Below are 27,459 nucleotides of genomic sequence, written 5' to 3' on the forward strand. Positions count from 1 at the left end.
TGACTGACAAATCTGGCTCAAAACCGATTTGAGCAATTTTCTTGTTGCAGTGGTGATTATGGCATGGAACATTATGTAGCTCATTTAGGAAGCTTATATTTAGGAGATTTTTATTATTGTTTAGAGCAGTTTTTAAAGTCCTATAGAAGGAAAAAATAGTTCTCATTTTTCGATTTCAATTAGATTAGCAAAAGTTAATGGTCCACTTTTCTCCTCTTCCAGCCACCCCCACCTGCCCACTTAAAACTGCATGCACCATTTCTCACAGAAGTTGGTGTCTTCTCGGCTGCCTTCCCCTTTTTGGCATTAGGTGTTAGAATAAGGAGTTTCCTTAATTTAATGACTAATCTAGGGGTAAATTCTATTACTAAGCCCAGACCAAAGAGTGACTTAGTGCCCAGTTCTTAGCTCTGAATGCTTAAACCTTGCCTGGAATCTTTAGTTCTGTTTTGGCTTGAACTTGGGGAACATGAAGTTGCAAAAATTAAAAGAAATGCCTTTGCAGTACCTTGGGAATGCTAAGACTTGGCTTGTGGATAAGGAACAGAGCTTTAAAGATCAAAAAGGTCCATTTCCCTCATTTGGATGAAGTCTGATAATCACACCATTGGAAAGCATGCAAATATCACCTTCTGAATACTTCAGACCTTGCCAGTCTTTCCGAAATCAGTGCAAATTAGCCCGACCTTTAGGCTGTCCTGACCTAATTGTGTTTTTTCCTGGCTATTAGAGGGCTGTTTTTGTGGCCAGTAAAGACAACACTTTGGCCACGCATTATTTATTTTTTCCCATTTGCAATCCTTATCCTGGTGGCTGCAACTGATAAACCTGCTCTGGGTCATTGAAAACTATCCTATGCACTGGGTATAATGATTTGCTGAAGTATGCATTAAAAAATACTGAGACTTACACCGTAATAAAAACCTGGATTGCTGGTACAGTGAATATGCAGACTCACCAAATATCTGCTTCCAGGTAATAGGTTCAATATTCAAAAGCTTGGCTGTCTAAGGGGCCATTCACATGTGGTATATCTGACAGTGGAGGTATGAACGTCAATATATTTTGAAGGGAGTGGCTTATTAAAACCAGTGAAAATGAAGTCTTGCTGGAGACCACAAAGGGCTCATTTTGTTAAAAATACAGCAGCCAGAGGGGAGAAAAAAGATCATGTGACAAGAAAAAAAGGCCGAAAATATGTGACGTCAATTGAAATTGCAACTCGTATTGCTCATACAGGCCTGGACCTAATGCACAGGTAGACTTTGTGCTGTTTAACATCTGGGACAATTCATTAAATTTGCAGTAGATTTTTAATCTGAAGGGTCTCTTCCAGCCTCTTGACTAGAGTGATAATACTGCTTCTGCAGTGTGGATGGTCATCTTTGATTACTCCTGTCTTGTGCTCTCTTGGTGGTAATTTCAGGCCTTCAGAAATTTCCTTTGGAAATATCTTTAGTCAAAACAATGGACTAATCATCTTGTTTACCGCATATAACAATTAATACGTTTATCTACTTACTTCATCTCTACAATATAAAATAGGTCCCTACTGCCCAACTTAAAGGGAGTTAGAATATGAAACTAGTGGCAAATACCTCGCTTGGGATCTATGTCAGAGGTTGTGCTTTTCTTCAGAGAGACCAGACTGACTCATTATAACTATCTTTTTGGCTTAGTGTTGGATACAGCTCTCATGTTCAGCTGTAGTAAGCAGATCTACAGTAGAATATAAGAGCCTATCCTACTTGTGATTCGTTGATGCGGGTGAAGTTTGTTGTTTTCTCCTGTGATCCAAAGGCTTAGTAGATTTAGGTGGCCACTCTGTAGTGGATGTTACACAAAGCACTTTTCATTAAAAAGCATTCTTCCTGTCACTTGTTTCTCTGTGAGCATGATACAGCAGTATATGAGCAAATTAGCCTAATGAACTGCTGGTGAAACACATGCACTCTGTACGCCAATGTGTTTGGTAGAACGAAGCTAATTTACATGTTCCATTCAGTTGCTTTAAGTGCCGTTCTGCTTCCTTCTTTACCTTTCCTAAAGTGTTGGAAACATCTGGTACTATGTAGCTCAAATATTGATAATGAATTTTGGGTGAGTGTTTGAAACTTTTCATTAAAGTACAGAATTTTCTCTTCAAACATCATGTGCTGAATAAAAGACTAAAACCAGCCAAACTCTTGATTGTTTTTGGCAATTTTATGCCTCAACTGGGAAAGAGTTTGGCATCTAGGATTGTGGGTTTAGTCTTCTGCTTTTTTTTAAATAGTTTGATTAAAAATAAAATCTTTGTAATAAAACCCACCAGCTAGTTAACTGTAGGAAGCTAGAGAAAAAGAAATCAACCTCATTAGGAAACTCTAGACAGGCTGCATCTTCACCTCTCTTTTTAGCTCTTTGTGCTTGAAACACTGTTTTTTCACTTCTGTCTTATGGTCTTTTATTTCCTCCAGTGCTGTATAAAGTCAGTGTCTTCTGTTTTTCGAAAAGAAATATTCATGTAGTATGTTAAAGTAAATTATATTTTTTTAACTGACTTAGAATACTGGGCTGATGAGTAAATTTTTCATACAGAGGGTCCCAATAAGTATGACTCTCTTCGTGGGAATGGCTCTTCTCCCTAGAAATAAATGTGGTGGGACATTCAGGGTACATTTCTACGTTGCCAGAACTTGGATCAGAAGGAGCCACAATAAAACAGCAACATCATAATAGCTGATTTTCTCTGTTTTGGGAACTTCTGGAGAACAAGCCTGCTTGTCTGCTTGTGGTAACTTACTGGTAATCTTATCTTCATATTTAAAATTATTCTTTGCCTTCAGAATACAATGGAGTGTATCTTTAACTGTCTTTAAAGTTTTATTTTTGATTCTCACTGAAAACCTGTCTTCAGCTGACAGAAAATCCCCCCCCCCTTTTTTTTTTTAACCAGAACTGTTATATTCATGGTTGCTCCCTTTTCTTTTATTTCAGAACTAAAACCACCCAAAAGCTCTCAAACTCCTGACAAAAAAGTTGAACTTAGATTTTGGAATGAGGTCTATATGTGAAGGTCTTACTGTGTTGCCATAAATGCAAAGAAAAGGAATACAAAATAGGACCCTTATACCAAGCTGGATCTAGGTCAGCTTTAAGGTTTATTTTTGGCCCTCTGAAAGGGATGACAGAAAGCAGTACTGTCCTAGGAAGAGGAGGTCCAGATGGGGACTTGAAGGGACCTTTCTCCTCCCCCGTCCTGTAGGAAAAGTGAAGCTCATAATAGGAAAAGGTATTAGTTAATCTCTTTTACACTCTCATTACTCCATTAGGTTCCCTGTTGTAGAGCGTAGTCCTTGCTACAGTTATGTTCTTGCAACGCTTTTGTCTAAGCTTGATTATTTTTTTTTTTAAATTTTTTAAAATTATTTTTTAACAAGAGGGAGCTCCTTCACTGTTGTCTTCAGGAAGCTGAGTAAAAACATGCGTGAAGCAAAACTTGTAATAAAACACAAGATCTCCTTCTGTGATGCAGGTGTGTGAAAAAGCATGTGATGTGAGTGCTGTATTTCTGATTCTGTTTTTGGGTCTGTTTCATGCTAGTCATTTCTCCTGCCATTTTTCTATCCTGAGTTGCTACTTAATATATCTCATAAGAGGCCCCTGTCTTGAGCCTTTCTTTTATTTTTGACCTCCCCTCTCAGTTCTTCTAAAACTTCATCTCTGTGCTACATGAAGGCCGTGACACCTCTCAAAGAATTTTGGTCTTTGTTACAGTCTGTTCTGTACTCTCTCTCCACCCGTAGCTCTGCAGGTAATTATGCTAAGGGGTCTGATAACGGTGAGAAGACAATTTGAAGGCATCTCTGTGATAAAATTGCTCTACTGAAGATGTGTATGTTGTTTCCGCCTCCCACTCTCCTTGAGTCTTTAGGGAACCTTAGGAGGCTTTAAATTACTAGGCATGGATAGCAGCACAATTTGGAAGGCAAATGGCTGTCATTTTACTGTGAAATCTGGAAGGCTCATTTGTTGGACTAGCAGTTAAGGGATAGGGGAGTGCTGTGCATTGGTTACACTCAGGAGCATGAGAGAGAGGATAACTGGCGAAGCCAACCCGAAGTGACTTATCTAAATTGCATGATTATTGCTATACACCTGATTGTAATGAGATTGGGTTAGTTTCATTACTGGGCATATATTATTGCATTCTAGGTGATTTTCAGTGTAACCACATTGTTTTTCCCTTGAGATTATCAAGGGCAGAGTATGAAGGAAGAATCTCCTAGGGCCCTATAAAAAGAGAGTTGCACCACTGCAGTAAGTAAACATTGTGGAATGGCTCTTTAAATTATGAAGTTTTCTTTACTTATGAGTCTTAGCCTTACATTTTTAATTGAGACTATACAGGCTTTGTGCTTGTCTACTTGCCATGGACTATAGCAGTCTGGTGCCCATACTTCTGTTGAAATGAATGGCTTCGAAACTGTAGTAATCAATCCTTCAAATGTTTTGATAGATCAATAAAACTACTGTCAGTCTCTAATATGTTCCATAATCAAAATGTCACTTTATTTACTTAAACAGTCAGGAGTGATGTGAAATATTAAGTGTGTGAATGCACAAATAGTGCCTTTGGGGACAAATTCAGCTCTTTTCAGCTATGCATCAGTTACCGATGATTTCTGGTTTCCTCTGAGGATTGCTGGATATGTATGTTTTGTAGTCATTTCTATAATGAGCCTACTCTATGACCACAGCAGTCACTGTGGTGGGGTAAATAAACCCCATCTAGCACTGGCAAGAAAGGATTGAATTTTCTCCCCTTTGAGTGAAGGGACTCACTGCATCGTGTTGCCTTGCCTTTTGCATTGTGTGATATATATCTTAACACACACAAGGGTTTAGAGATGACAAGTCAGACAAACAAACTGGAAAGGAAGAAATGTGAAACTGAGAGTGTGTTAGGACCTGGATAAAGAGAATGTTTTCTAGGTACTGTCATTAACTTTTTAGCTGTTGTAATTGAGTACATTACTCAGACATAACAGGATATTTTCATATTTATGTAGCCAAGCTACAAATATTATACCATAAAAGATGCTGAAGCCATTGTTACTCCCAAGTCATCCATCACTGATTTTCTTGCACTCTTTCTGAAGTGTCGAGGACAAGTTAAAGGGAGATTATCCTACCTCGGCGTACTGTAAAGTTTCACACAGCTTTCACTGCAGCAGCTCAAACTGAGTGTTATAAACACCAGTGTATTGATGAAGAGAGCTACAGTTCTGATCTACTGATGCCAGTCAGTAGGTTCACATTTTGCTGCAGTTGTACTTGAGGGTCTTATCTGAAGCCCATATGTAGCATCAGTTCTTGTTTCTGTATATGATTAATTACTTCATCCACACAGATGTGAGGGTTTTTAAAAAATATATATTTATTTCTTTGTATTCATTTATACCCTATAACTTTGATGTGATTCAAATAGTGCAAACCTTGTAATAGTGTAGTTTCATCAATAGTAGAGTTTCATCAAGCTGTACGTATAAGCTTTTAACTGCTATTCCCATATCAATTCTGCCAAATTTATACCATTTAAGAGCAAAAATATCTTGGAAATATGCAACTTGATTTTTTTTTTTTTTCTTGTACAGCTTGAGAAAAACTTTCAGCAAAAGGTATTAGCTGACAGCAAGGATCAAGATTTTGTGGTTTGGGTGTTTTTTGGTTTTGTTTGTTTGTTTGTTTGTTTTTTCCATAATCACCATCTGATGACCGCATGTCAGCATTGTGGAAAAACAATCAAACAATCACAGCTATATTAGTGCATTTTTTACCAAACAGAAAGACTTTCACTTGCCTCTCATTTTTGTGCCCCAGTTCTTCAACGAGCTTGAAGTCAAGCCTGATTGACATGTCCTATTCTACAATCTGCAAAGCATTTTAGCATGCTTCCTTACTTTACAGGTAACATGATTCGAACGTGTGTGAAACCACCTTTGGGCAATTAAGTAGCAATGGTGTAAATTTCACCTATTAAAGTTGTGTTGATTGCTTAACTGAAGGTAATATTTTACAAGTTTAATAGGAAAACTGCTTTTATTTACAAATGTTTTAAGCTTAAAGTTATGTGCATTGCAGATCTAGAGCTTTGTTTGTGTTGTGGGCATACTTTTGTTTCTTTAAGAGTAAAACCATTCAGTACATTATTGACCATATGATTTGGAAGCAGCATAGCTTTGGGTGTTATTTCAAACTGTATTTGTTTATTTTCTTATTTCCTTACCACTCTGTTGTACTAAATGAATTATTAGCTTTTTTCTTCCTTTTCATTGAATTAGAATAATTGTGCATTTATCTCCCCGTAATGAATTAACATCCTGCAAGATTCTTGTTTCCGTGTGGACATACAAGAGAACATGGGCAATAGCACAAGATATACATAATTTCTGTTTAACATCTTTATTGATGATCTTGATAAGGACATAGAGTGTATCGTCAGTAAGTTTGCAGATGACACCAAGTTAAGCGGGAGTGTTGGTCTGCATGAGGATAGGGAGGCTCTACAGAGAGGCTTGGATAGATTGAACCGATGGGCCAACGCTAACGGTATGAACTTCAAAAAGGCCAAGTGCCAGGTCTTGCACTTAGGCCACAACAACCCCATGCATCGCTACAGGCTTGGGGAAGTGTGGCTGGAGAGCTGCCTGGCAGAAAAGGACCTGGGGGTTCTAATTGACAAGCGGCTGAACGTGAGCCAGCAGTGTGCCCAGGTGGCCAAGAAAGCCAATGGCATCCTGGCTTGTATTAGAAATAGTGTGACCATCAGAAGTAGGGAGGTACTGTCCCCCTGTACTCAGCACTGGTGAGGCCACACCTTGAGTATTGTGTCCAGTTTTGGGCACCTCAATACGAGAGAGATATTGAGGTGCTGGAGTGAGCGCAGAGGAGGGCAACGAAGCTGGTGAAGGGCCTGGAGAATAAATCTTATGAGGAGGGATTGAAGGAGCTGGGACTGTTTAGTTTGAGAAAGAGGAGGCTGAGGGGAGACCTCATCACTCTCTACAACTACTTGAAAGGCCATTGTAGAGAGGTTGGTGCTCGTCTCTTCTCCCAGGTAATTAGATAGAACAAGAGGGAATGGCTTCAAGCTGCAGCAGGGTAGGTTTAGGCTGGACGTTAGAAAAAAATTCTTGACAGAAAGAGTGGTCAGACACTGGAATAGGGTGCCCAGGGAGGTGGTGTCACCATCCCTGAATGTGTTTAAGACCTATTTAGATGTGGTGTTAGGGGATACGGTGTAGGGGAGAACTTTGTAGGGTGGGGTTGATGATTGGACTCAATGATCCCAAGGGTCTTTTCCAACCTAAATGATTCCATGATTCTATGGCTATACATAATCAGAACACTGAACAACATTATCTTGTATTATTTATTTAAAAACTGTTTTCTGTAATAATTTCCACGAGCTTTGGGGATGCTAGGGGTAAGGACTAGAGCCTTGGAGCAATCAAAAACCTGGCAGAATAGATTTTAAGCTAATAAATTCTCCAGTCACATAGATGTCTACCTGTGTACATGTGTATCCATGTAACTGTTTTAAGAACTAATTCTAAAACTTCCCTGAGAAGGGCAGAACTGTCATCTAGTTGCTAGAAGACTATTTCTTGAATCCAAGGTATTTCTTCTGAGGAAAATTAGTGCTGTTATATTTGCTTCTAGGTAATCAGCATTTTAACATTTTTAGCAATATCAGAAGTTCGCTTACTCATCAAATTGTAGATTAACAGACTTTGAGGTCAGAAGGAAACATGAGGTCATCTGAGTTAATGTCCCCTGTGGGCATTTCACTCTGTGTAATCCTTTACATTTACAAACATTACTGGTATTGTGCAAAGTGTTGTGTAGTTCTCTAACAGATTCAACCTCTTCTAGAAGCAAGGTCACTATGTAAGTACACATAAATATTGGAGGCAACCATGGCATGCAATGTCAGCATCTAGCTGCAACTGCAATTACTAAGTTTTGAGCAGTAGCCTGAATGTTCTTGCTTGTGACATACTGGAATGTTCTAATAATTTTAATCCATATGCTAACTTTAACTTGGGGTAGATGTGGGAAGCAACAGTTCTTCTCTACATCCATCCTGTGTAGGCTTTCAAAGTAAAAGTTGAGAAGGGCATAATTGCAGAGTTAGCAGCTATGCCTCAGGACATTGCAGGCCCTAAGGTCCTTAGCCTGCTTTCTCAGAAGAAAAGTTTAACCCTAAGTGGCAGAGGACTGCTAGGCCCATGCTACCAGAAATGTAGGCTCTTCAGTGACTTTCTGGTGAATTCTCCCTCAATGCCCACAGAAGCTGGCAGCAGAATTTCTTCTCCCATTTAGGATATTGCACATTGATGTAGCCCACAGGTTACTTGTTCCCTCCTGCTTGCATCACTACTGATGTGATTCTGGGCTCCCTTCAGAACCAGTGCCAAGAGGTGTCACAACTTTCTCTTGGTGTTTGTCCATGGTTGCCAGTGCAAAAGTACAAGGTACAGCCCACCTTCGTGGGCTGCTCTCCAGCAGCTGCCATCCAGCTTCTACAGAGAGGGGAGACTGGTTTCCAGAATCAGTCAGATTTTATGCTGGTGTTGCCTCATATAAATTGGGCTAAACTGGCGTGAAGTCTTAGAGGTGACCATAATATAGAGTCCTCTCAGCTGTCAATGGCACTTCTGTAGCACAGCTCCGCCTGCACTACTGAAACGGGAAGTCTATTTTTATTGTAATGACTACACAGTCCTGTTCTGGATGTTGTGTTATGGCAAAATACTTGCAAAAAACCCCACGTAGTATGAAGGGATGAGGGAGAGAAACTTACGGATATTGAGTGTGAATGTCTCTGCAAGTATTTGAGGAGGCGAAGCAGGTCACATTCAGATAATTATATATAGTTCTTTCAACAAGATGGCAGGGGTGAAAATTTAAATTAATGGGTTGTAGCAGAAACTTCGTTTTCTTCTTTCAGAAGTCATCATGTATCATTAAGCTGCTTTTGAGTTTTAAAAGCTCCAAGATTTTTTGATTAATTGGGTTGTTAAATTGAAAGGCTTCCCCTTCAAAACACTTCCTCTGCTGGGGCCAAAGAATCATCGAATCATAGAATGGTTTGGGTTGGAAGGGACCTTAAAGATCATCTAGTTCCAACTCCCCTGCCATGGGCAGGGACACCTCCCACTAGACCAGGTTGCTCAAAGCCCCATCCAGCCTGGCCTTGAACACTTCCAGGGATGGGGCATCCACAGCTTCTCTGGGCAACCTGTGCCAGTGTCTCACCACACTCAGAGTAAAGAATTTCTTCCTAATATCTAATCTAAATCTAACTTCTCTCAGTTTAAAACCATTACCCCTCATACTATCACTACACTCCCTGATGGAGTCCCTCCACATTTTTCCTGTAGGCCCCCTTTAAGTACTAGAAAGCTGCCGTAAGGTTTCCATGGAGCCTTCTCGTCAGGCTGAACAATGCCCTCAACCTGTCCTCACAGGAGAGGTGCTCCATTCCTCTGGTCATCTTTGTGGTGCCCCTCTGGACTTGCTCTAGCATGTCCATGTCCCTCATGTTGAGTGCTCCAGAGCTGGATGCAGTATTCCAAGTGCGGTCTTACCAGAGAGTAGTAGATGGAGAGAATCACCTCCCTTGACATGCTAGCCATGCTTCTTTTGATGCAGCCAAGGACATAGTTGGCTTTCTGGGCTGCAAGTGCACATTACGGTTCATCCACCAACACCCCCAAGTCCTTCTCCTCAGGGCTGCTCTCAATCCGTTCTCCACCCAGCCTGTGTTTGTGCATGGGATTGCCCCGGCCCACATGCAGGACCTTGCACTTTGCCTTGTTGAACTTCATGAGGTTTGCACCTCATGAAGACCCACCTCTCAAGCCTGTCCGTGTTCCTCTGGGTGGCATCCCTTCCCTCCAGCGTATCGACTGCTCCACACAGCTTGGTATCATTGGCAAATTTGTTGAGGGTGCACTCAATCCCATTGTCCATATTGCCAACAGAGATATATTCACCATCTGATGATTGGCATTTGAGGTAATGCAAAATTAACTCCTCTTTTGATGGTTCCTCTGCTCTGGACAGAATTCATTATTCTGAATCTATTTCTTTTTTTGTCCAAATTTACAAGTCCCGTTTTTCAGACAAGTAAATCTGGAGGCGGTGACACTCTAAACTCATGATTATTTTAAAAGGTATTATTCCTCACAGATAATAGCGAATTAGTAGGTGACTCCCCTTTTAAAGAAGCCCCCAAGTCAGCTATGTGGTTGTCCAGGCACTCCTTTCCTGAGTAGCTGAATCTCCACCTTTCAGCTGTAAACTTAGGCAACAGATTTTCCTCTGCATTTGAAATAAATTTCAAGTTGAAGAGGTGTCTGGTGAATCTTTGATTTTAGAAGTACAGTTTCATTTTGTTCATTTTGTTTTTATTTAATCCTATTCTGAGACACAGAAGAGATGTTGGTCTGAAATTATTCTAGTAGATAGACATACACGTTGGTTATGACTTCAAAATGTGTGGACTAAGCATCATCTGCTTGAATGTAAATTTTACCCTAGTACGGAAAACCAGATTCTGTGCCATTGCCTAACTGAGTCTGAGAGTTTTGGTGGTTTACGGGACTTTTGCTGCAGCTCTTCAGAAAGGCAAAATTCAGTCTAAGATCTTATTGGCAATATAGTATACTTTGGTTTGTCAAAATCATTATGTATAGTGATTCTTATCTCCTGTCACAAAGCTAACTTGACCTGGATTTAAAATAATAACAATTCTTTTATTTAGTGCTGTGTCTAGGATACTAGTTAATATTTTATAAGCAATACGTGGCAGTGATATCTGATGGTATTTGCAATTTTCTTGCATCTTTACCAGATGTTAAATTTATGGATGCTATAGAATCTATTGTCCAGTTGATAGTGAGAGCTACCTCATTTCAGTATGAAGATTTTTATGATCCAGATCCTCAGTAGGTGTAAATCAGCGTAGTTAGAGTAATCAGTATAGTTATATTGCTTTATGCCAGTAAAAAAACTGGTTCTTGAAGTGTGGACTAATATTTTCTTTGGTATACTATGTGGTGCTGTAGGTATTTTGCTTCTACCAAGGAAGCTACTAGTTTTAATTGCTACTTTGTCTCATCCGGTGTGATATTCTGCTAGAGGCTGTTTGTAGATGTTACTTAGCCCTCTGATAATGTATTTTTAGAAAAGAATAACTCAAACCTCTTTGTTGCTAAGAATAACAAGATTTATGCAGGTTTAATGCTAAAGAGTGTAAATATTTTATTCATGGTTCTAAACTCAGGGATCACTGTTTTACCGGTTATTTCTAAATTTGAATTTCAATTTGATCTTTCTCATTTTGTTTAAATGTTGTGCAGTTAGTTTGACAGCCTTCTTGCTAGCTAAATAATGGCTTCCTAAATAGAAGTTCTTCATGTTGAAGAATTTCAAAATCGAAAGCAGTACTCATTAGTTTGTTCATTTTCATAATTCTTCCTTCTTTATTTCTTTCCTTCTTTCCATAAATTGTTGATTGTTAGTTTATGCTGGTAAAACAAAGAAAACAACAAACAAAAAGCCAGAACCAAAGCAAATGGAAAACCAAACCATCACTTTTGGCAAATGTGGGTTTTTTCCCTTTTCTTTTTTTCCCTTTTTCTTTTATATTTTATGAGTTGGTGCCTCTGATTCAGGGTGGACTTGCAGTCTATTTTTGATGATCTATTAGAATATTTGTTCACTGTTGTGTGTAGTGATATGGGGGAAATACCTTCATTTGAAAATGCCAAGCAGTTGAGTGTAATCTTTTCTAGAGTGAGTAAAATGTCTTCAAAATTTGACAAGCTCAATATCTGAATACATATTTTTACATACTCCTCAAGACAAGTGATAATTGGAGTTAAGGTTTTGGGTTTTTTTGTGGGTGTTCTGGTGGGCCTTTTTGGGTTTGTTAGTTTATTTATTTATTTTGTGTTGTTGTTGTCTTGAACAACTCTAGGACTAAACTAAAATTCCTTCTCAAATGCACTGCAGACATTGGAAGCTCAGAAAACAGAGCTCCAGTTTCCTAAGTTCCACTTTGCAGGAATGAAATGCTGTACTGTAAATATTTTAAGAACTTCACTTGGAAACTTGGCAGTCTTTCTTGTCCTGTAACCTGAAAAACTTTGATTTTTTTTTGAGGAATTAGCTTTTCAAACAAACATTTTCCAACATGTTTGTTTCTCAGATGAACCAAAGAATACCATATGCATTGTGCACACCGTCATTATACATATACATACATCACTAGCAGAGTTTGAAACACTCATCAGAGCAATACTAGGCTGCTAAGACCTATGCAGGCAGCACCCTGGAACAGTTGTATAAAGAACGTTACAAACATGGCCATTTAAAAAATTTTCAGAGATTCTTCATTCTAAATATGTAGGAATATCCTCTTTTATGGAAATGAACAGTAGTAAATGGAAAATTAGTTTTGTGAGATTATTGGTCTGCTGGATTAAGTTCTGCTTTTCTGCGGACCCTGAACTTTGTTTCTAGTTTGCCAGAGGGAAATGTGGCACCCACAGTGTAGAGAAATGAGATAGGAAAGATCCTGTGTGCCTCCTGTGTTGGGACAATTCGTGTTTTTTTCATTTTTGCTTTTTCCAAAAAGAATAGTGAGGTACGCTGTCTACAATCTGCAATAATTGCATAATTGAAATTTGGTCTCATTCTTATCCATTTATCTACTGTAACTAAAGGGTATACTGATCAGAAGGAGCTGCAACAGTGGAGAAAGCGTATTTATTTTCCTTTGGGAAAGAATTACAGGTCCTATCTGTACCTTTAGCTGTGTACGTAAAGTATGTATCAAACAGCAGTCTTGATAAGAAATGCAAATGTGTACAGTGGCCTCAGAACGTATCTCAGCGTGCTAATCAGCATGTGAAAATGGCAGTTTTGTATAATTTATAGTTTAGCTCAATTTAATATTAGAAGTAGCATTACTGTAGTAATTAGACACAAGCTGTGGACCAAAGTCTCATTGTGCTTAGTGTTCTACAAAAAATCGAGCATAAAAGTGTGCTACAAAAAAGGGTTATGATGTAAGTACAAAACAAGTGATGAATGCAGAAGGACAAGGGGGAAAACTGAAGCTGTGAGAAAATATTCGTCAAAATGGCAAGTGGAACTTCTGGTATTTTTAACAGACTAATTATTGTCAAGCTTTTAATAGGCTTTGAAACAGGCAGGAATTTTGTGGTGGGGTATGATGAAGTGGGAAAAGCTGGAAAGCGATGCAAGTGTAGGTGAACAGGTCACTCAACCGCTTGGTGCTAATTAGAGATGATAGCTGGGGTGAGTCTTTTGCAGAACCGTGCAATAGAGGTAAGCAGTTTTGTCTTTTATCCTATAGAGAAGTCAGACCCCTTAATGGGATTCAAAGAGAGTAATGACATGGCTAAAACAATGATTTAGGAAAACTAACATTCTGCATGGAAGCAGGTCAAGGCCTGAGACAGGCAGGATGAGTGTATTAACTCTGGATGATTAGGAAAGCAATATGATAGAGGTGACAACTATTCCCCAGTAGAGAATACTGTAGATGTTTTAATTGCAAAAGACAGTAAAATATTAGTTTGGACAGAAGGCAGCTGAGAATGTGTTTTGACACCTTTCTGCTGGGATCAGAGAGCGCCTTTCTTTGGGATCCCACTGCATTTCAGACTTCTGATCCAAATAAAACTGAATTTGTTGATATGGACAAAAAATATGTATTGTGGTTTTTTGTTGCGGGTTTTTTGTTTTGGTTTGTTTGTTGTTTTTTTTTTTATAAACACAGAGTTTTCTCTGGAGTAACTGCTGGTTTTGCACAAGTTTTCCAAGATAGAGCAACCTGGGAAAGGACCAACTAAGGAAACCACTGCTGAATTCAGAAGATACTTGAATTCTGTGCACTGCTCCTTTTGGACGTGCAGGGGAGATGAGAGTTTTCCAGCTGCATCAAGTTTAGACTTGCTGGATGAATAGAACAGAATACCAGAGCTATCTGACAAGGAAATTATATGGTTGAGCTGATTTAAGTGTATATAGCAGCGAGCACCTAATGTAGATCACCATTGTAGATTTTAGGCAATTTGACTGTAAGACATGTTAGGAGATAAAGGAATGGTGTTTCATTGTTCAGGAGAGCGTGAAGTATGATGCAGAAATGTTTTAGTCCACAAAGTAGGAGGTGCAAACAAGGTTCCCCTATTTACTTGTGCTGAGATGGCATAGTCCCATCTGTAGACAAGTGGAAAAGTAGTCAGTTGTAGGGCTGTCACACCTTAGTCCAAAATAGCTGCAGAGACAGGATCGTACCTGGAAAACTTTAAACAGGAGACTGAGTTGTGCTTTCTCTTGGATTTCATTGCACTACAGAGTGGTGTATTTCTGAGGAACAACTCCTGGAGCAAAGTGTCTTCAGCGGCGTAGTAGCAGTTGGAGCTAGGGAACATGAAGTGATGCAGTCTAAGACAGGGTGGGGGCCCAAAGCCAGGGAAACCAAGTCCTATCGACAGTCTTAGAGGAAAGCATGAAGGAAAGTCAAAGTTGAACTTTGGTTTATGACACTAACTGGTGGGCTGTGTGAATAACTACAGCAGTTTCAAAGGTGTGCGACAATGTTACACATACTGCTTGTGTAATCTGGCATCTGGCAAAAGGGAACTCCTTTCTGAATGTGCTCCCCTCCTCTGTCCCATCCCTCTGGCCCTCAGGGGAATATGGACAAAAACCTAGTTATTCCTGAATAATCGCAGGTGTGTTTACAGCCTAGCAGTAATTTTCCAGGAACTGCTTGCACGCGCATGTCTTGCAGTGGAAAAAGAATAACTCATTACCATCAGTGGAAGAGGGCTGGCTGAGCTACCTTATGTATACCAATGTCTGAGCGTTTACCCAAGAACCGTGGACAGACTGTAAATTCCTATCTTAGCTCACCCCACAGTTACTCTGCCCACACCTTGAGGCGTGTTTTACGTGAGGCTCCCTTCTCATCTTTCCTGCTGTCTGGCTGTAATTCTGTTCACTTTTGTTAGACCACGACACATTAATCTCTGTCCAGTCCTACCCTTAAAAGGGAGGAAACAGGAAGATCGGGACACTTAAGACTGGCTTATAGAAACTATGTCTGACCTGATCGTGAGACAACACTAGGTGTTGGGTAGTTTACTTCCTATTCCTGTGCTTACTTGTCCCATATGTACAGTACAGCTGATGCAGCTTAACTCTTCTATGTGGAAGTCTTTGTCATCTCAAGATCTAAGAACAGCAGACAGTTACATTTTCGTCCTTCATAGATATACCTTACAACATCACACTTACCATATAACAGTGTAGGATACGGAAACAGGTGCATGTACTCTGTGACTGAATGTGGAAATACGAAATTTTTCATTTTACTCATGTTTATCCTGTTGGAGAGAAGCCGATATTTTTCAAGTCAGAAGAGAAGGGTCATACTTTAAAAATAGGGCATTAAATTTGGAGAAAGTGCATCCTGGACTTGGATCACATCATAGCTGAGTTCATATAACCAAATTAGAAAATATACAAAATATGTTATGAATTTACCAGAATGTATGCTTCTCTAAAAAGAGTGTATTTGTCAGTATCATAATCAATTTATTGTTCAGAATCCTTGTCAGAATCAAGAAGGGGGAGGAATGAGAACATTGACAGATACTCAAGTCATGAGAATACTAGTGTAATGTGTATATTTTAGTATAGAGGATCTAAAATTGTAGATAGTTTATAGTGATGAAAATTCATTAAATACAGAAGAATTCTCCAAGAATTTTAATGCGCAGAAGACCCCAAACCTACAGCATTTAGACAGAAATGCTGTCCTGAATAGGTCCTTTTGGATGGTAGCTCTGATCTTGTTGGAAATTTGTGGCAATGTCAGTGACACTCTTGTTTTGGTTTGGCCTTTTGCATTAGGCAGGTGTTCCATTTACACTTCCAAAAATTTTAATTTTTAAAGAAAATTCCCTAAAGGTGAATACCATCTCTTCAAGGACGATTGTGAAAAGAATAGTGTAACCCTCAGTCAAAGAATCAGTGTAGTCTAATGCCTTCTTGGCAAGATGATCCACTGATATATTAACATATGTCTTGTTGTTGCTTTTTTCTTTTTGGAATTGCTTCTTTTTTTCTTTTTTTTTCATATCAGATATGATTAGTCAGAATGAATATATAACACGTATCATTCCATTATGGAATGTTATTTTTTTTCTGTTGGGCATGATTCCTATGAAATTTCTAGTTTCAAAACCCAAGTTCAATAATGTTCTAGACAGTGTGATCACTATAGCTTCCTGTTACTGCTTGCTCCTTAGATATTTAATAAAAGGATATTATTTTTCTAATGCAGGCTTGTTACTTCAAATGTTTTCCATGTGGACTTTTTTTTTTGAGATATTTTTTTCCAAAATTATTTTTATTCTTTAATAGTTTTATCCTCAAAGGAAGAAATGTACCTCTCCTCTTCCTTTAGTCTTTCTGTAACATTTTAGCTCCATGTTCAGGATATTTATTTGACCTTTTATATCTCCTACATCTAATGACATTTGTTTTGTTAGCTATTGTAAAGATGAATGACCTTTTAACTCTTAAAAAAAATATATATCCATTTTCCTCTTTCTTTGCTCTCTTTTCTTGCTATAGAGGTAATCTTTGCTCTTTCCTCTGACTGGCTTTAAAGTCTTAGGATGAAATCCTAGCCCTCATTAAGTTGGGGGAAAGACTGCTGCTAACTTAGTTGGGTCTAGATTTGACTACTGGTTTCACTGAGAACGCAGAGCTGTTGCCCATATTTGCAACTAACAAGTTAGCCATTTTAGCCCTCTTTCCCCAAAACAGTAAACATGGAGTTTTTAGTGTTTACTCTTGGTAAATTGTGGTTCTGTGCCTAAAAGAAGGTACTAATTGAGATTATCATCAGAGTTGGGAAAAAACCTATTTCCCTATTTAAAAAAAAAAAGTTAAATGTCAAAATGTAGCTCTTTATTCGGAACTGGGAGGCGCTGAAATTCTTTATGAAATGAAACATGAGTAACTCCGTTAAAGGGGAATGTGTCTGGGATGTATCAGATTTATGTACAAAATCATCATCTGCCTCGTGTAGAGAACAGGCAGAGCCTGTGTTTCTGGAAAGTAGCTTAACCAAGTGGCTATTTTGGTAGGTGCAGTGCTACTCAGAGCACTCCTACCAGGGAAAAAGATCAGCTTTGATGACAAAACCTCTTTCTGCTAACAGATATTCAGAGATTTATGGCAAATGAAAATTGTCTCATGGTAATTTCCTGAGGGCATTTTTGTTGATTCTTGGATTTCTCAGGTGATTTAGGGAACATTTAGTTAATTTTACATCAGGAACAAAATGAAAGAATGAGAGAGTGAGAAAGCACTATTATTACCTTTCATGTTAAATTTCTTTCTTATCATATACGCTCCAAGCGCGTCATCCTGTTTTCTTGTGAAAAATAGTAATTGCATCAGAATAACCTATGTGAAAGCAAGACTTTGTAGGTCAGTGAAATTTTAAGGGGCATAAAATGACTTTTTTTTCTTTGAGTTTCCTATCTAGTTATTTCTTATAGAAGTGCTATGTGCATCCATGTATTCCCATGACAAAGTTATGATTTATTTTAGCTGATTCCTTTTGGGAAAGATGGATACACGAAGAATTGAACTATAAATAAACTGTGATTCAGAACTCTCATTTCTACTGTGGTGGTTTGCCTAAGTAAAAATGACAGACTGGCTAAATAACAGGTTAATGAAAACATTAAATGTTTCCTATGCTCTAACTCTGCATTTTTTAATCATAGAATTTCAGTGGGCAAAAGTTGAATGATCTGGCTCCTAAATGTTCTTAAGTTTGAAAATAAAGGAAATTTATTGCTATTCTTGCTATAAATTTGTATTAGTTTTAGCTCATTTTAATGGTTCTCTGATGAAATGCATAGTTATCTTGCAGGGACTCTGACATCAACAAGTGGGAGACTTAATCTCTGTGTAACACTTAGCCGTGTATGAATCACGAAGCAATATTTTTGTTCTGATCTCACTCGTAAAACATGCTAGCTGGATTTTATTTCCCTCTGCTGTCTTATTTCCAAATGAGATTGATCAATGCTAAAAAAAATCCCTCCCTTATAGGGAGTGTTTTAGGAGTTGTTAATGTAAACGAACTATTAAGAGTAAGGCAAGTAAGTGCAGCATATCCTGTTACATGGTATGTATGTCTAAAAACCTATGTTGTGGGTAGCTGCTCCCAAACACTTGCACAAAGTCACCTGCTCTTCAAATGTCTTGTTGTAAAGTTTTCTAGACCTAGAGCACATACGAATCAGACCCCCCTGAGCAATGCTGGCTCAATAGAAAAGAGGTTGAGCTTGGAGCTGGGACCTGCAAGAAGCAGAGACCATCATCGTGCCCCTTGGGCTGCGAGGCTGATTGCATGCAGAAGTCCCGTTATGTCTCTCCGAAGCCTACGTTAATGGCTACATTTGTGGCTGTTTCTTATCCTCCCTTGCAGCAGTTTGCAGTTCTCTGGAAACTGAAACAAATGCTGTTTTCCCGTATTCCCCCCTTCTGGGGTCTCAAAAATAAGAGATAAATTCTCTTCTCAACTATATAGTATAAAAGGTAACTGTCATTGCAAAGCTTCTTTGTGCTTTTGCTGCTTTCTAATAAATATAACCAAACATATTGTAAATATTTTTTCCAGTTTCTTTGATATAAATAGCAAATCCTGTAGATGACTGAATTAATCTAATAGGGATGGGTAATCATGTGGCTGGAGACCAATACTTTCATTTGTCCCTTGGCTTCTTGAGTGTATGAAGCAGCTCAGCTACTCTATTGTATCGATAATTCAATGTATGATGCTGTATTTGGTGAATTTTTTTGGTCAAATCAGATGTTTTCCCATTTTCCTCCTACCCTTGTTAATGCCAAGCAGTGCATGGTCTGCAATTCATGTTGGCTTATCCTCATAGGACACTTGCTCTCTTTCCCTCCCAAAAGCAAGTATTAGCAAATATTAGGATGACGTGTTATTAAGGAGTGTTAAAGATTTAAATTTATTAGCGGATGCTGTTTTAAACATTTCATTTTTTTGGTGCTCGTCACAGAGCTGTTTATAGAAGTACAGAGTTATCAAAAATGCTGTAGTAATAGGAAAGGTCTGTCTGAAATATACCAAGAAAAGTCCATCTTCGCCAGACTGCTTCAAGTCCCTTGGGGCTACACCAGGGCTTTACTGTGATTCAGCTGCGAGGGATCTGTTGCCTCATCTCACCTCTGAACCAAGCAGCGTATGTCAGCCACCTTAATACTGTTTCTCCAGAGAATATGTACTACTGGAGTTATGTCCAGTTTTATTTTAAAAAGAGTTCTGGTGTAACCTGTGTAGGAGTAAAAGATACAGCCGATGTTTTCTCATTGACTCCAGTAACCTCAGTTTCCTTTTTGCTAGATGGCAAGCAGTGAACACAGGCTGTCTGTGATGCTTACCCTTGCAAAAACAGCATGTGCACATCTCTCTCTCTTGTGCATATTGGTATGGAGGTCCCAAAGGAAGCTGCTTGCTGTTACTTTATGATGTTGGGGGTGAGTCCAATTTTGTGAGGGAAAATGAAGAAGGCTTGTGACAGGCCATTAACCATGGGCTTTTTTCAAAACTGCTTCCAACAGCTCCTTGCTCCAATGCCTACAATGCCTGGGCACTGGAGTGCCCAGTCTTTAGATGTTGCCACAAAATGGGGATGGCCATTGACATCAGTGAGGCACAGCATCCTCCAGGTGGGCTAGGAAGTTTGGCCAGCCCCAGGAAGGGAAACTGTTCTGTCCAAAGTGCTGTGATAGCATGGACTTTTTCATGGAGCCCGGTAGCCGTTGAAGGGGTCTTTGGCTTGCCACTGCTCCTTGAGCTTCCCGTGGAGTGCTACAACTTTGTTCTAGTACCAAGGTCGGCCTTACTGTATACCTAAGGCTGAGTGAGCATAAAAGACCTGAGCATGTAGCTAATCCTCTGAACTGAGGAACAGATAAGTGCTTTCCTCCACCCTGAAACCCCAACTCAGATAGAAGTGATGGCTTGAAAGAGGAGTCGCTAGGTAAAAGTTTGTGGAGGGTAGGTTAAGTATGGAAGTGGCCATCATGATCTCTTTTGGCCTTAAACTCTACAGAATTAGGTTGATTGTGTGCATCCAATTTATAAGGCCTCTCTCCTGTAAAAGTTGCCACCACTGGCAACTCTTTCCCAATAGTCCTGACAGGTTAAATGGGTGAAGAAATGGCAATTTTAAAACTGGTTTATTGTGTGAGTTCTTTAAGTGTCTATGTATTATTACAAGTGTCTAAGCAACTAATGCATAGAATCAAAATACTGTACTTGGAAATACATTCATGTTTTCTCTCTTCTTCTATTTAATGTAACTTGGCCATAAATTTGTATTAAGTTACATTTAGGTCTGGCATATAACTTCCTTGGATCACATTCTCAAAAGATAGCAGGCTGCATTGATCCATTAATTTCAGTGGAGTACGACAATTTATATATCAGTTGTATACGGAAGCATAATGAACGGTATGTTCATTCAAAACCAGAATCAAATACCTTTAGATCTGTCCTCACCTTCTGCTCTCTGCAATAAACTGGAACTAAATCCATTGATTCATTTTTTTCTTTTTTGCATAATACTAAAAATGTGCCTTACTCTGGGATATATTATTTGACTTTAGTATAAATTTTGCACTATCTGTTTGCCATTCATCCTCATGCCTGCTGTCGGAAACGCATCAGGAAACAAAAGTGAGCCTAATTGACAGCTCTGTGGAGGCTGAAGGTAGGCTGTGACCTCAAAAGAGGACTGCTTTCATAATGAGAGACAGCTGAAAGATTATGTATATAGAGCCACTAAAATAGATTCCCTGGCTCTTTTTCATAAACCAGCAGATGGTAGCAGAGTCTACAGATCTCTGAGAAGGCAAATGTACATTAAATACTGTAACTGCCCTCATTCATTTGCCATTCATCTTTACTTGTCAGCCTCTTCATGAGTGCCTTCTGTAGTGCTGACCCTGAAATTGCATCATTTAATCTGTAATCATATATTGCCAACACTTCCCCTTTCTATCGCGTATCAACTGCGTTAATTCTGCCGTACTGTGGACCTCTGATAGCTGTAGGCAAGTCTCTGTAGAAAAGAGATATTCATAAAATGGAATGAGACAAGAGGAAAGGCTGACTTGCTGGACAGAAAGGGAAGGGGAAGACGGGAAGTGAGAGTAAAGAGATGTGTGGGCATGGATTTTTCTGCCTGTCCGCTCCTCTTTCATGTGTCCTTGGAAGTCTAAGTGGCCTATTACTATTACTAATATTTAAGAGCTGCCAGAGCGCTCAACCCCTGGCACAGAAAAGCACAGAGAAAGCACAGGTCCTCCTTATGGAGTCTCATATTTGAACAGAGGTGCTGTGTATAGAAACGAGCCAGAAGAATATGCTTTCTGAGTCGAAACCAGCTGGGATAATGAATGTGTGAGAGCATTTCTAATTAAATGGGATTCATGGTGTGTTTTTGAGAGGGGATTTGAAAGGGGAGGCTGAACGCTTTATTTTCTGAAGAGGGGGAGGGACCCAGTGTCCTTGAAGACTGACGTATTTTTTCCTGCTCTTCTTGTGACTGTGCCCGAGGATGGCAGGGCTCAAAAGTTCAAATATTGTCAACAGTTAGTCATGTTGAAACTGCTGTTGAGATGTGAGCTACATGCTGTGAGCCTGTCTGCAGTGACTGGTGAAAAATACGCTTTCAGGAGACACTGACAGACCGAAGAACCCAACATGCCAAAATGATTAAGTCAAATATACCATTTTATCCCTTGATCCATTTTTCCTCAGAAGGATCAGCCATAGGATAATGAAGCTTCCTGAAAACGGCATCTATGAAAACAGAGCAGTAAAGCCAGCATGCCTGCTTAAAGGGTGCAAATTGCTCAGTTCTAGATCTGTTTCCATCATACTGGAATATCCCCTCTGTGGCCCTGGAAAAACTACAGGTTTTCTTTTTACCTCTTGCACACAGATCCTAGCAAGAGTCCGGAAAAGGCTTGCTTTTCAAAGGTGTTATAACAGTCGCAGGCTCTAGATGGTACTATGTAATCGCTCTATTGTGTCCTGCCTTTTGTAATGGTTTCTTACTTTTTTTTTTTTGGCTTCTACAAAATGTAGGGAAAGCAGAGCAGCAAAATGAAGTCAGCAAGAAACCCACCAAATAAAAAATAAAAAGGTCATAGATTTTTGTTTCAGACTGCATATTTAGATTAGCTTTCATTCTTGTATAATGGGCTAGATGTTCTAACAGTGCTTAACGCATTAGGTTCTAGTATTAATGAGTTATGCTGTATTGAGCCAGTGTTTTCATTACACTTACTGGCAAGAAAAGAAAAGAGGAAAGATTAATGCAGGATTCCCCAAGAGAAAAGCAGTTTCTTTCTTGTGGTTCTGAGTTTTTTCGCTCGTGGTGTGTGTGCACAGTGTGCATGAACATCTGTGCACACATGCGAACTTTCAGTGGGGGCATTTTGCACACTGAAGATATCAGTTCTTTGTTAAAGTCAGGCAAGAGGGTCCTATGTGCAGAAGCGGGAACAACAATTATAAAAAATAAAAAAAAGGGAAAAACCAGACCATTTCTAACAGCAGAAACAGTTATCTGTACGCAATCCCTCATGACCTTTTGCTCCAGAAGTTAGTAGTAAACGAGAGCCCTTCACCACTCCAAATGCCACGAGGGACATACACTTTCTGCGAGAGAGGAGTGGGAATCCCTAGCCTTTTGTGTATTCCATTTTTAAGGACTGCCTTTCTGAGTTCAGAGACACAGTAGGATAAACAGCTATTTTCTACAGAGCTGCAGTAAAATATCTCTGAGTATGTAATAAATGCTGTAATATGGATTTTTCAGACTGCTAAAGAAAAATAAAATACAAGCCCTAATGCATTTGCCTCCCTAGACATTTTAATTCAAAATTAAGGTTTTCTGTGAAACTCTTCTCAGCATAACTGCACTAGAAAGCCATAAAATTCCAGTTGAGACAATGAGTGAATCACAATTGATACGTTTTATTTTCCAAATACTATTTTACCAAATTTCTGACACTTATCATTCTTAGACAAGCTCCTTTTTATTCTTAACCTACAGTTATTAATGTACCTGCAATTCCTGACAATCATCCAAGGGTACAAACTCTACTCTGACCCCAGCAAAATGAAGATACTTGAATCAAAGAAGACAATTCAAGGACTAGTTAAAGTTTTGTCCATGGAAATTCCTACCAGGAATTAGGTGTGTATGTTATAAGGTAAGCCCATGAATAATCAGGAAAAGGGAATGTTTATTTGAGACGAGGAAGAGTCTATGACAATGTAAACATTAACATTGTGTCTAGTTGTGACTGCTTCAATTGTTTTTTCTCTTGCATGGATGAGCAGGAGGCAATATTTGCTCTCTGTCAATGGTTTCTGGAAGTGTGGGATATATGTTTCCAGCAATGGGGAAATTGGTTTATATATAACTAAAATTGAGCCTCTTCTACTTTCATCACATGAGCTTTGACTCCATACCTGCTTGTGCTGTTGCTGTTCTATATTGATTTTTATACTTATCAGTCTCATCGGTATAATATTTGGGAACCTTCCAGTACTCTTTTAGACCGTGTAAGTAACAGCTGCCATTGTTTCTCCAGGGAGTAGATCTGTGTTCAGTGTAGTGCTTGGGCTTCTGATGTATGCAGAGCTGTATGTGGAGCAGGCAAGCCTGAAGAAGATCTCCTCTTCATCCCTTGTCTTCTGTCTTGCCTCCCTCCTCCCTTGACGACTTCTGCTGAAACAGTGGAGAAAAATATATCCCTGTATCTTAGAGCAGGTTTTATTAATGTTTTTTCTTTTTACTCAAGCGGTCCCAAGGCAACTTCTAATATTTTTGTGTGGTTTTAATCTGTGTCATTCTGAAAAATCTATGTGAAGAAGTTGTATATGAAATATTTTCTTTTTTTTTTAATTTTCTTAAAAAATATAGCTTGACTTTTATTCTATGATTAAAAACTTGAAAACCATCAAATTCTCCGGAGAGAATATATAAAAAAGAAAACATGCAAAAGCTACCCAGAAACTGAGAGGGAGACGAAAGTGTGGTGTCTTCTTGGGTAAACCGGTGGGCACCAGCTCAATAGTTGTTCAGCGTTGAAGAATGAAGTGGCTAAAAGTGCCAGCTTTGTCCTGCAGTGGGCACTCCTAAATTCTCTCTTGTTTTTTTCTAATACCAGCTATAATGCATCCAACTGATACAAACTGATAAAAACCTGACTAGCTCTTTCCTCTTCCAATTTTTGCTGTGGACTTCACTAAGTGCCTATTTCTTGTTCTAACTGCAGCAAATGTGAAAGCCGTTGATCAGAACTGCAAATGGTGATCACTGTTCGGTGGTTGCCAAACATCAGTAAATGAATTTATTTGATTCCAGATGTCTAACTTTGAAGGGCGTTAGAAAAAAAAAAAAGGATTAAGTGGGCTGACGGAACTAAAACTGACAATTATTCTGGGGTAAAATGTAAACATTTGCAAGAGGTGTTAAAAGCAAGAGAAAAAAAAGATTGTTGGTCATCTTAAAGTGCAGAATACGAGTTTCTTCACATTCTTTGAGATCGAAAATGTCATTGAATGAAATTTTGCCTACTGAAGCAGAAGAGCGGAGTATTGTTTGATCTTTCAAGGGAGACATGTTTGATGCTGTTGTCATCAAACCCCAGCTACAACGATTAAATCTGTGTTCAAGGCCTTTGAAGTTCAATTCAGTTAATTCAGAAACAATGTTAGTTTGCATTTGACAACAAAACAATCACTCTTTTGTGCTATGCACACAGATTTTATCTGTAAGTATACATATAGTTATAGATGTGTATATGTGTATTATATGTATATATGTGCATGCATGTTTGGAAAGATTAATTTTGTTGCTATTCTGTATATGTAATATGTAAAATGTGACTCAAGGTAGTGAAACCTTTCAAAACGGGAGAAACGTTAAGTGCTCTCTGGTGTGTGAGCAGGTATTCATGCCCATGCTTTTCTGTACAGGTATGCAACACTGGAATTGTCATACTGGATCAGAAGTGCAGTCTGCCTGATCCTCCTTCCCAGGCCTGGCCAATATGGGATGCTTCAAAGAGAAGTAGATGAAACTCTATCCACACCATTTTGAAAAAATATTAAAGTACACCCTGAAGCACAGTCTTATGTCTTATTCAAAACTCTATTTAAGAATTAACTCTTAGAAGCAGGAATGGTCTTATTTGATATACAAATGTATCTTTTCCACAGGATCTCAGAAAATAAGGCTGAAGGAGTTGAGAGGTGCTAAAAGTTCCTTTCCATCCCCCAGGTGGATCAACTAAGTCCTGTGCCATTCCTCACAGATATCTGGAGGTTCCTGGAAACAAGGTAAGCAAAGATGTACACTCCACAGCCTCTAAGGTCAAACTTTATTTTGGTGCTTTACTAGCTCAACAGTCCCTAGGTGATGATGATATAACAATAAAATGGGAGCATTTGACACTTGGCGACAGACATGAAATAGGCAGCAGGGCTGCTGGCATGGTTTTGTGGGTATGATTTCTTTTATTCATTTATTTTCCACATGCACACCAAAGTGCTCCTCCATTCACCAGCAGTCTGTGTCCTCCAGCGTGGCATAAAGGAGCAGTGCAGCAGATATGGGAGAAAAACTTAATGATTGCTCCTTAGTGAAAATGACTGGAGCCATTGAAAATGGTGGTGGTGAGGTGTTCTCAGCTGCCCCTTGCTTGGTGCTCCTAATACCATTCCATCCATCCTAGTTCCCTTCCACCGTCCCTAGTACAGGGATGGTGGAAGGGAATGTGAGTTGCACCTTGGAGGTATGATACAGTCTGGGCTGTTGTCTTCAGTGGCTAAAAAGATACATGTGTGTTTGGGGTATGATGGTCTCTTAGGTTCATCCTTCCTCAGGACCATCATCTAAAGTGTTTGGCATATTTTTATTGGAGCTTCCTGGGCTTGAATGGGTTGGCAGAAGCTGGGCAGGTTGCCAGCGCCGGCTGAGGAGAGAAGTGCTAACAAATGTTTGCAGCCTGAAGGGAGAGGAGGAAAAAGGAGAGGGCCCTCTAGCAGGGAGAGAAGCATCGGGCGGGGCCCAAACACACAAGAAACCGTAGGCTTAAGTGTAACATGTCACTGGAGTATTTGAAATAAAATGTTCCAAAGTGTTGACAGGCAAAACACCTGTTTGTCACTTCATATACTCTGCCCAGCTAAGCCAGTTCCTGAAGTTCTCCCACAAGCCTCTAGCTATCTTTTCCCAATAACCTTCTCCCTTTTTATTATTATCTTTGAGGAAATAACTTCTGCATAGACCTTGATTGCCAAACTTGTTATTGCATATTATCAGTTTCCCTCTGTATGTATGTGAAACATAGTGCAAGTGCATTTAATGGGATTTTGTAGCTTCCCAGGTTACTTTGGGAGTCTTGCCCCAGCCAAGTAAGGCATATACTTGCCCTGCTTCCTTCCTGCAGCAGCAGCTGGAGTTCGCTTCTATGGAGCTTGGGTGAACTTGGGATAAGTAAATAATGCCATTGCTGTTGCAGTTTACAAATGCCCAAACAAATTGCACGTTTCTCTGTTACCATGTGTTCAACTGCAAAGGCAGGAGATATTTTGATGTAGATTTATTTTGCCGTGATATTTCCTTCGGAGTGGCAGAAGAATTAAAAATGGTGGGCTGAGAGTTTCTTGCTGGCTTTTGTTCTGTGTGCTTTATAGTTCTCCCTAAAGCATTACAAACTTCTTTGGCTATTTAGAAGATGATGTGCTTGGTGTAACAACACGGAATTAAGCTTCAGAAAAACACATGACATCTATTGCAACGTTGTGAGGCTGTACAAATGGAGCTAGGCAGCTTCATTTATGTGACTTATACAGCTTAATATTAAAATTTCATGTAGTTAATTAGGAAATTGAAATAAAATGGATGGTTTATTAAAGTGCTGAACGTGGGGCGCTATTAGAAATTGAGGAATCCTAGGGCCAAATTGTTTTCATTCAGACATCTACATTTGGATATGATTCCTTAAAATGAGGTACTCAGTGCTTTGAAAATGTTGGTGCTTTGAAAATGTTGTTAGCTGACTTGATAGACCAGTAAGAAGTTGTTATTTTTCTCATGTCCTCTGAGCAAAAGCACCCCACTCTCTATTGGCATCCTAGGGATGGAATCACAGGCAGCTCATAAAGATATAACTGTTTCTATTATGCTTACCTGGAAAGTAAAGACTATTCATTTTGGG

At 39.2% G+C, this 27,459-nt stretch overlaps 1 long non-coding RNA gene across 2 annotated transcripts in view; it reads left to right on the forward strand.

The window, feature by feature from the left end:
• LOC134513859 (uncharacterized) overlaps positions 1-27,459 on the forward strand; it is a 115,920-nt gene that overhangs the window by 63,215 nt on the left and 25,246 nt on the right. For both annotated transcript variants that reach the window (XR_010070526.1, XR_010070527.1), the window contains exons 2-3: positions 23,280-23,439; positions 25,518-25,576. This is a non-coding gene — a long non-coding RNA (uncharacterized LOC134513859). The remainder of the gene's footprint in view (positions 1-23,279; positions 23,440-25,517; positions 25,577-27,459) is intronic.

Source organism: Chroicocephalus ridibundus, chromosome 3, assembly GCF_963924245.1.
Source record: "Chroicocephalus ridibundus chromosome 3, bChrRid1.1, whole genome shotgun sequence".
Classification (NCBI taxonomy): Eukaryota; Metazoa; Chordata; class Aves; order Charadriiformes; family Laridae; genus Chroicocephalus; species Chroicocephalus ridibundus.